Source organism: Pinus tabuliformis, chromosome J (genome assembly GCF_031772625.1).
Source record: "Pinus tabuliformis cultivar Carrire ecotype Pingquan chromosome J, CPIR1, whole genome shotgun sequence".
NCBI lineage: Eukaryota > Viridiplantae > Streptophyta > Pinopsida > Pinales > Pinaceae > Pinus > Pinus tabuliformis.
In genome coordinates this window covers 207,844,310-207,852,730 of record NC_142295.1, presented here as the reverse complement: position 1 = coordinate 207,852,730, position 8,421 = coordinate 207,844,310, and positions in this window count along the sequence as shown.

Genomic DNA, 8,421 nt, shown 5'->3' with positions numbered 1-8,421 from the left:
CACATTAGGTTTTAACGTAACAACTTTGGTGAATAGGCTCTAATCTGAAGGAAAGATTATGAGAATTTCTCAGGCAACGGCAAATATAGACATTCGACGAAGAGAGTGCATGATTTAACACGCGGGTGACCCGGGTTCGATCCCCAGCAACGGCGATGTCGTTTACATTCTCAGGACTTCTCAACCAGACAACGTCGACTGATAATTGCCATTGAATCTTTTGCTGTCTGTTGAAAATTCTACCCATTGAAGCTTTACAGACACGGAACATAGCGGCGTTTGCAAGGCTAATTTAAGTCTCTGCAAATTTACTACTTTAAGTGCAAAATTCGAGGGCCCCTGTCATTCCCTTTCCGAACCACGGGGAGGATTTATTGAATGCCGACTGTCGACTCGATTTTTCGGCTCCCGGTTATTTGAAATATTCCGGTCCCTGCTTTCGTACAGTCGGAAGCCAGGTATGGTTGCTAACATCAAACAGAAGCTGCCGGGACAACAAAAGGGTACGGAATTGATGCCAGATACGGATTTGTAAGGGCCGTGATGAGAAATTGCAGGAAATTGAGATTTCAAGTTCCCTCTGTAACTCAGTTCGATACAGACCCTGAGACTGTTGCATCTGAGTCTGGAATTTGTTTCTACGAAAATGTTTTCTTTCTAAAACAGAACAGAATCATAAACCTTAAGAGCGTGTTTACAGGTGTAGGGCCAATAAGGTACCGCAGAGTTTAAAACTGGCTCTGATACCATCTGTAATAACCATTCACACACAGTAACTAAAATCTGAAATACAGAAGCCTGAAGAATTAATTTGTACTTACCTTAACTGCTGCTGATTCTGCTACTGAACTGGTGAATCTGCTGCTGGTGATGCCGTGGCTATTTTGATCCAATCTCCGGGAGACCAATACCACCCAACCTGACTGAGCAAACCTAGCTACTCAATCCAGAAAGCTGCTCAACAGAAGCTCTCTGTCCCTCCGTGCCCAGAACCTTAGACGGCTTAAAGCTCTTCCCATAGATAATTATTTTCTCCTGGTTTTCTCCTGGTGAAATTCTGCTTCTGGTCCTCTCTGCCCCTCTCTGGTTTTTCTTCCCCCCGTTTCTCGATCCAGGCTGTTGGCTTTTATCTCCGGGCCTGGCGGTGGCCGCCCTCCTACCTGCAGCCACCGCCTTCCCCCGACTTGACACGCCCTCCATGCAATTTAACTCTCAGATCTTTTCCTGGCAAAGGGCGCTCTGCTATAAATTCTCAGTTGGTTGGACGCGCCCCCCATTAATGGATCCTTTAATGATTTTATTTTAGGTATGCTAGCATAGGTTGTGTTTCACGCTTAGCATATGTATACTTATAAGTTCAGCCATATATCTTTATAACCTTTAAGTTATATATATATCATAAAGTTCCATTATATAGTATATAAAATTTATATTATAAAGTACAATTATGTATTTTGTAAATTTAATATATATATATTATAAAGTTTAATTATATATTTTATAAAATTTAACTTATATATGTTTATAAATTTAAATTTTATTTATAAAACTTAACACATTTATTGTTTAAATTTCATCATATTTGGTTTTATTACAAGGTTTAAAACTTTATAAAATGGATCAATTTAGCTGGGTCGTTACAATCAGGCTTCTTACAAGGTCCAATGCCATGTATTATTGATCATTCGACCCCTTGAGAAACCTATTCTTTTGTTTATGAGCTAGTTGGTGGGCTTGTCACCAAAAGTTAGTTGTCTTATACATTCTTTTATTCTAGGGGCTAATGTAGGCCTAATTAGCTAAATCGAACTCATTAGAGGTGTATAAATAGAAGCGATGAGGATTCATTTTAACATCATCACTTGGATTGGACTTGTATCTCTCTTGAGAATTTTGCTATCCTTCTTGGAGGACGAATTTTGGAGCATGGAATGAATTTTGATGTTTGGATTATTTTCTCTTGTCTTGGAGCTTCTTGATTGGCAAATTATTGATGGTTGGATATACTCTTAATACATGTAAGTACAATTTAATGCTATTTTCTTTTCTATTCTTGTCACATACATTGTTGTTGGGATTTCGCTATACTAGGGCTAATTTACTGCATCCATTTATGCGAAGTTGTGGAAATTCGGTTTCTAGATAGTGATGCTTCATGTATGGGCCATGTATTATGAATGAATGTTCCTAGAGATGCTTCTTCATTGAAATTCATCTTGATAAGCCATCAATTTTGCAAAACGAAGTATAAAGTTCTTGAAGTTGCTTTTGCTGCTACCCTAATGCTATGCGAAGTTGTCTTTGAGGCCTCCTTGACATAGAAAATTCAATGTCCATAGTCATAATTGTTGAAGAAAGTGTAACTAGGTTCAGTATTTACAAATGTAATTTTGATCTTTGTATTTGTCAAGAAAAATAAATATTATTCTTGTGTAAAGAGCTCTTCTTGAGCATATGTGTAATGTATATGAGTCAACCTAGTGTCTAGAACAACCCTCCAAGACAAGCACAATCCTCTTGAAGAAGGCAACAAGAAAAACGATAAAGAGAGCAGTCATGTTGGCCTCAAATTGAATTAAATAAATTAAAGAAACTCATGTCGGCTCAATAAATGGACACAACATTTCACACTATCACGTTGGCTCAAATACAGAGATATAACTACTATATATACGTAGTTAGGGTCACCACAAAAAAGCATGATTTCAGATTCTTCTATGAACTTCGGATGGGTGCAGGAGGTACAGGAATCTCGGATCAAGGCAGCAGAACAATGTCTGGGATCTCTGAAACTTTGGGTAAGTACAGGACCTCAAATCCTCTCGGATGGGTACAAGAATCTGAACCTCGCATTACAAGAGGACACATCTTGGATACCCCTGCTATTTCGAGTATAATTTCAGTAAGCAGAATATAGTCTTCTCCTCCTTGGTGGTGACAGTCTAGGATGCAAAGAAAATACCATAGTCACAATCTCGTTATAGATGTAATGACATAGACCTTAGTGCTGATCACTGTCTCGGTATGTTTGTTATGAAGAAGATGAAGATGATACACTGATCATTGTCTCGACGTAATAATAATCCCACAACAATGCTCTCTCAACATACTGTACATAGTTATGACCTCGGCATAATGATCTTATTGAAGACAAGGGCATGATGAAGACCTCAGTGCATCGATGAAGACATGGTGATGATAATAGAGAAGAATGCAGAAATGATCTAGGTGAAGGAATAACAATGGTGCAACAATAATGACCTCAGTGACGCAGTAAGTGATGACCTCAATGGTGCAACAATGATGATGATCTCAGTAGTGACAAATAAGAGGATTGGTGTCTTGGTCTTGGAGTGGCATAGCATGTCAAGGGTCATGGTCTTGGTGTTCGTCAATTGGAATCTCTATAAGAAGAATTATGTGCGGGTTTTCCTCTCTAAGAGGGAGAGGTTTTGGCTTTGGTAGAGTGCCAACATCTTGTGTTCTTGTCTCTTTTTTTTGATAGCTATTTGATGAAATAAGAAACACACACTCTAATAATGTCAAAGAGAAGATTGTGCTAATAAGAAAATTAAAATGCCTCACAAATAGTTATCAAGTCAAGAAGAATCTTATTATTCTAATTGCCCTAGATTCTTCAACATGGTGTCAAAGCTAAGGTGATGAAGTCAAAAGAAGGGCAGCTAAGAGACATTCAAGGATCAAGCTTTAAGAAGAACATCAAAGCAAGTTGAAGGGTTTTGTCAAGATTGAAGGATCAAAGAAGCAGTCTACAATAGCAAGAACCTATTCTCCACAGTCATCATCAAAAGGCCACCAAGACTCCTATCAAGATCTCTACAAAGCAATGTAACTCAAAGGACCTCAAAATAAAGATCTCATCATCTTGGAAAAGATTGAAACAGTCCTGATCCACTCTACAAAAGAAGGCATAGCATATTAAAGGCGAGAAGGCATTGTCATCTTCAAGGTTATAATCAAGCAAAGATCATCTCCTTATCCAAGAAGAAGATCATCTGAGAATGCAACAAATCATCCTCATCAAAAGGAGCAACCTTTTCTATTGAGGAAAGGCTCTCTCATTTGCAAGAAGGTCATCCAAGAAGAAGCCCTCATATATCTTCTTCAACCATCATCAAAGCAATCAAGGTGAAGATTTCATCTTCACATGACAAGTAAGTATCTTTTCATTCAATAATTAAGTTTGGTTAAATGATTTCATGATTGCAAGGACATCTATAGGTTGGATGGGTCATCAAGATTCCTTGCATGAAGAAGGAGGATAGTCATAGTCCTCTAAGAAGCTGAAGTCATTAAACATATCAATAGGTCTCCTTTGAATTTATGGAAAGGGATGCTTACGAAAGATCCCCTCACATAGCAATATTAGAGACATCAAAGTGATGTAGATGATAAAATCATTCGCTAAAGATGCAATGAAGAAGGTCACATGAAATCTGATCTACATGGAAGAAAAGGTATCAAAGGATGTAGGATATCTTCACAAGGTCCCATATACAAGATCGAGGAAGGAAGATAACCATCACTGATCTATAATGCACTAACAGATAATCAAGGTAACAAATATCCATGGGATAAGAAGGTTACCTCATTCAACAACTTATGGTCTCTATGCTAAATAGAGAAAGACAAGTTGATGGCAAAAGTATTGAAGGGTAAAGGACTAAATCATGTGTAGAAAGAAAAGGGAAGTTTGGTCCTCAAACAAGGCAGAATAGGTATAGCTAAAATTATGGAAGCTCATATCACCAGATAGATGGAGGAAGCTAAAGAAAAGGGCCAAGGAAAGAGGGAGTAATAGATCTCTATGATTGGGATAGTATCCCTCACAAAATGGTCCTATCATAAGCTTCTATTATAAGATATGACAATGATGCATTGTAACATCATGGAAGCATCAGAAACAAGAGCTCGTGACATCACCATGGGAATCATGAAGGACAAAATCCATGACAAACAAAACATGAAGGATACAACTCTTGGGAACGTCAGTGAACATTGAAGGAAAGGAAGAAGTCATCTAGGACAAGGCTCATCATACATCAAGTCAAAAAGGAAACATATGCCAGTTGGGGATATATAGGTTCCTCAAAATTCTCTGATGGAATCCTCATCGTAGGTTTCACTGGTCTAGACTGGAAGCAAGTGTTTCACTAAGAATTCCAACTTATGGAATCCAGATGATGATGTGATGACATGACGCAGATCAAGGGATTGAAGATCTCTTCAATCAAGGAAGCTGCTAGAAGAAGCCTCGATGACCTAAAGGTAAATTAAGGTATGTATGCTTGTGTTGAAAATTATAATGTCATGTCATATGGTTGCAGGTAACATGGATCATTACTTCTATCTTGAGAAGCATGATCAAGAGAAAAATGATCTCCTCCTCTAAAAGGATGCAGGAAAGCATAAGACCCACTAGATGAAATCAACATAATATGTCCTCATATGAAGTATGAGGTGGCTGATCACAACTAAGAAACTCTGATTAAAAGGCACTTGGGAATGGAATGTGTAAGGAAGGAAGAGATCGTGAGATATGCAACCCTGATGAAGGAAATCAACATCCAAAAGATCAAGAAGACTTGACTAGAAAATATCCCGGAAAGATATGAAGACTTTGATGGAAAATATGTAGACCCTTGACAATGGATATCTTTGGGAGATGTGTCAACATGAATGCAAGATGCTGATACCTACAGAAAGATGTCATGATGAAGAGCCACCTAGTAAGGTACGATTTGATTTAATGATATATTTTATTTCTTGAATAATATTTGGATAAGTTCATGCAGGGCTACTTACAAGTACAACTAGCATTCATGTGATGAATGGAAGAAGCATGATGAGAAAGAAGTAGTCATATGACGAAGGTTCCAGATATGAAGAAGGCCACTTTCCATGAAGAAAGGAATGACATGACGAACTAAGGAGGAAAGTGATCGATGACTGTTGCCCTACAAGAAAGAAGCTCAACTAACTTTCATGACATCAAGGAGAGAAGTTGATCAAGCAGTTGAAGGACCCACGAAGAAGAAGTTGCTGATGTATAGAAGAGTCCCTAGCTAAGAGGGAGCTCTGACAGGTCCCTGATCAAGAGGGAGCTTGGATTAGATCACCCCTGATTAAAAAGGAGTGACAGTTGTGTTTTTCTATCTCATGTGTCATGCACTAGACCAGGACTAACAATCGTAAGTCTAGGTGAAGGCCATGAATGGAAATGTAGACACATGATAGACACAACATTCTTGTCTTCACCTGGGAAGAAAGAATGGAGGATTGGGTAATCATCTGGCATTCGATGCTCTTTGAGGATGTGTAGGGCATCCAAGATAAGAGTAGGCAAGAGGACCGATATTATTTGAGGGCTGGGAACCTAAGATAAGAGTAGTCCTAGAAGGTCATACTCAGTGAACACCCGGGTGGGTATGTACATTGAGAGACAATGATGAAGGTGTCTATAGTCATTGGTCCCACCAACATTGTGCTCTAATCTGATAAGAGATAGAGCTGTCAGTCAAGGCCTTGTTGTGGAAACGATGTTGGTTACTATGATGCTATAACAAATGGGTTACAATCCGATTCTTCGCATGAAAAATTCTTCAGATTGAGAATGACCGAGTACCATTATAAATACCTCCCTAGTTAAGAAGGAGTGTTGAAGAAAGTGTAACTAGGTTCGGTACTTACAAATGTAATTTTGATATTTGTACTTGTCAAGAAAAATAAATATTATTTTTGTGTAAAGAGCTCTTCTTGAGCATATGTGTAATGTATATGAGTCAACCTAGTGTCTAGAACAACCCTCCAAGACAAGCACAATCCTCTTGAAGAAGGCAGCAAGCAAAATGATAAAGAGAGCAGTTATGTCAGCCTCAAATTGAATTAAATAAATTAAAGAAAGTCATGTCGGCTCAATAAATGGACACAACACACTGTCACATCGGCTTAAATACAGAGACATAACTACTATATTGTGAAAATTTCTGAATCTAACACATCGAAAACCCCTACTGCATTTCTTGGTTTACTATATCCTAGTTGTTCTTGGGATTAACAAATTATTTAAATGCATAAATATCGAAGTAAACACAAATGCAACCTTCACAAATATACAGATCAACAACTGAGACAACACAAGGGACATTGTTATTTTTGGACAATCGTCCTCGAAAAAAACCAATGTGAGAAAATCGGTGCAGCATATAGAGGGTTTTATTATCAAGCAAATTCTGAATATAACTTGGGTGCCAGAAATGGCTCACCCTTCAGAAAATTTCCTTGGTAGTAGAACCTTTCTCTCTAGAGACAGATATTCCGGCAAATTAGCAGCGGGATGAACAACCCCACAATGACTCTGACTGTTCCTTGTGCTGGCGAAAGCTGTTCCAAGCACTCCTCTGGAACTGCGTCACCCTCTCCTGGCTAATTTGCTCTTAGTCTGCCCCACAAAAACTCCTCAGCGCAGCCTCTTCAGCCCAATGTCAGCCTCTACAGCCTCTGCGCTGTCTGCATCAGCCTCTACGACTTTCTGCGTCAGCTTCTGCGTCTGCCTCTACAACTTCTGCATCCTCTGCGCTGGCCTCCTTAGCCTCTGCGTCAACCCTCCTAGGCTTTTTGCTGACTCTTTCGGCTCTTTGCTGCCTCTCTGATATGTATTCTTCGGCCTCCTGCTGAACTGCCCCTCACTGCAACTAATCACTTGTTCGATTTCCTCAACAAACCTCACCCCAAAAAATCGAATTGAATGATCTCTCTTGATGTCTTGGTGTGTCTCCAACTAACCCTCAAGCCTCCTCTTATACTTTTCTTGTTGACGATTCAACGACCAAGATTAAGTCCCTAATCAACGACTAAGATTAGATCTGGGTTGATCCTCATTATTTAGAACTTTCTCACCCATATTATATTAACACATTAATATTTTAATTTTCCTAAGTTTATACTTAGGAACCCCATTAAAAATATTAATTATTTTAATATCTCTCCATCCAGGTGTAATTTCCCCAACAATTTCTGGGTCTTGGTGATCTCATGTGCCTTAGCCTCTCCACCAATTCTCATGGCTAGAGCACATCCGATGCTACCAAAAATCAACACTTCCTCTTAGCGAGAAATGTGCTCTAGTAATGCTTCACCATAGAAACATCACACTGATCCTCCGCATCGGTACCTGTGCTGATGCTTGCCCTACTGCCGCACATCCATTGCACTGCTGCTTCCTGTACTGCTGCCCATGACATTGCCACTGCCACTGCCGCTGCTACATCTGTACTGCAGCTCCCTCTCAACATGCTGCATCGTGCTGCCCAACACTGGCACTGCTAATTGCTGCACTGCAACTCAATTACCGAGAAGTAGGTAACTGACTTCCCCCAAATACTGACATCCTGGTCAGTT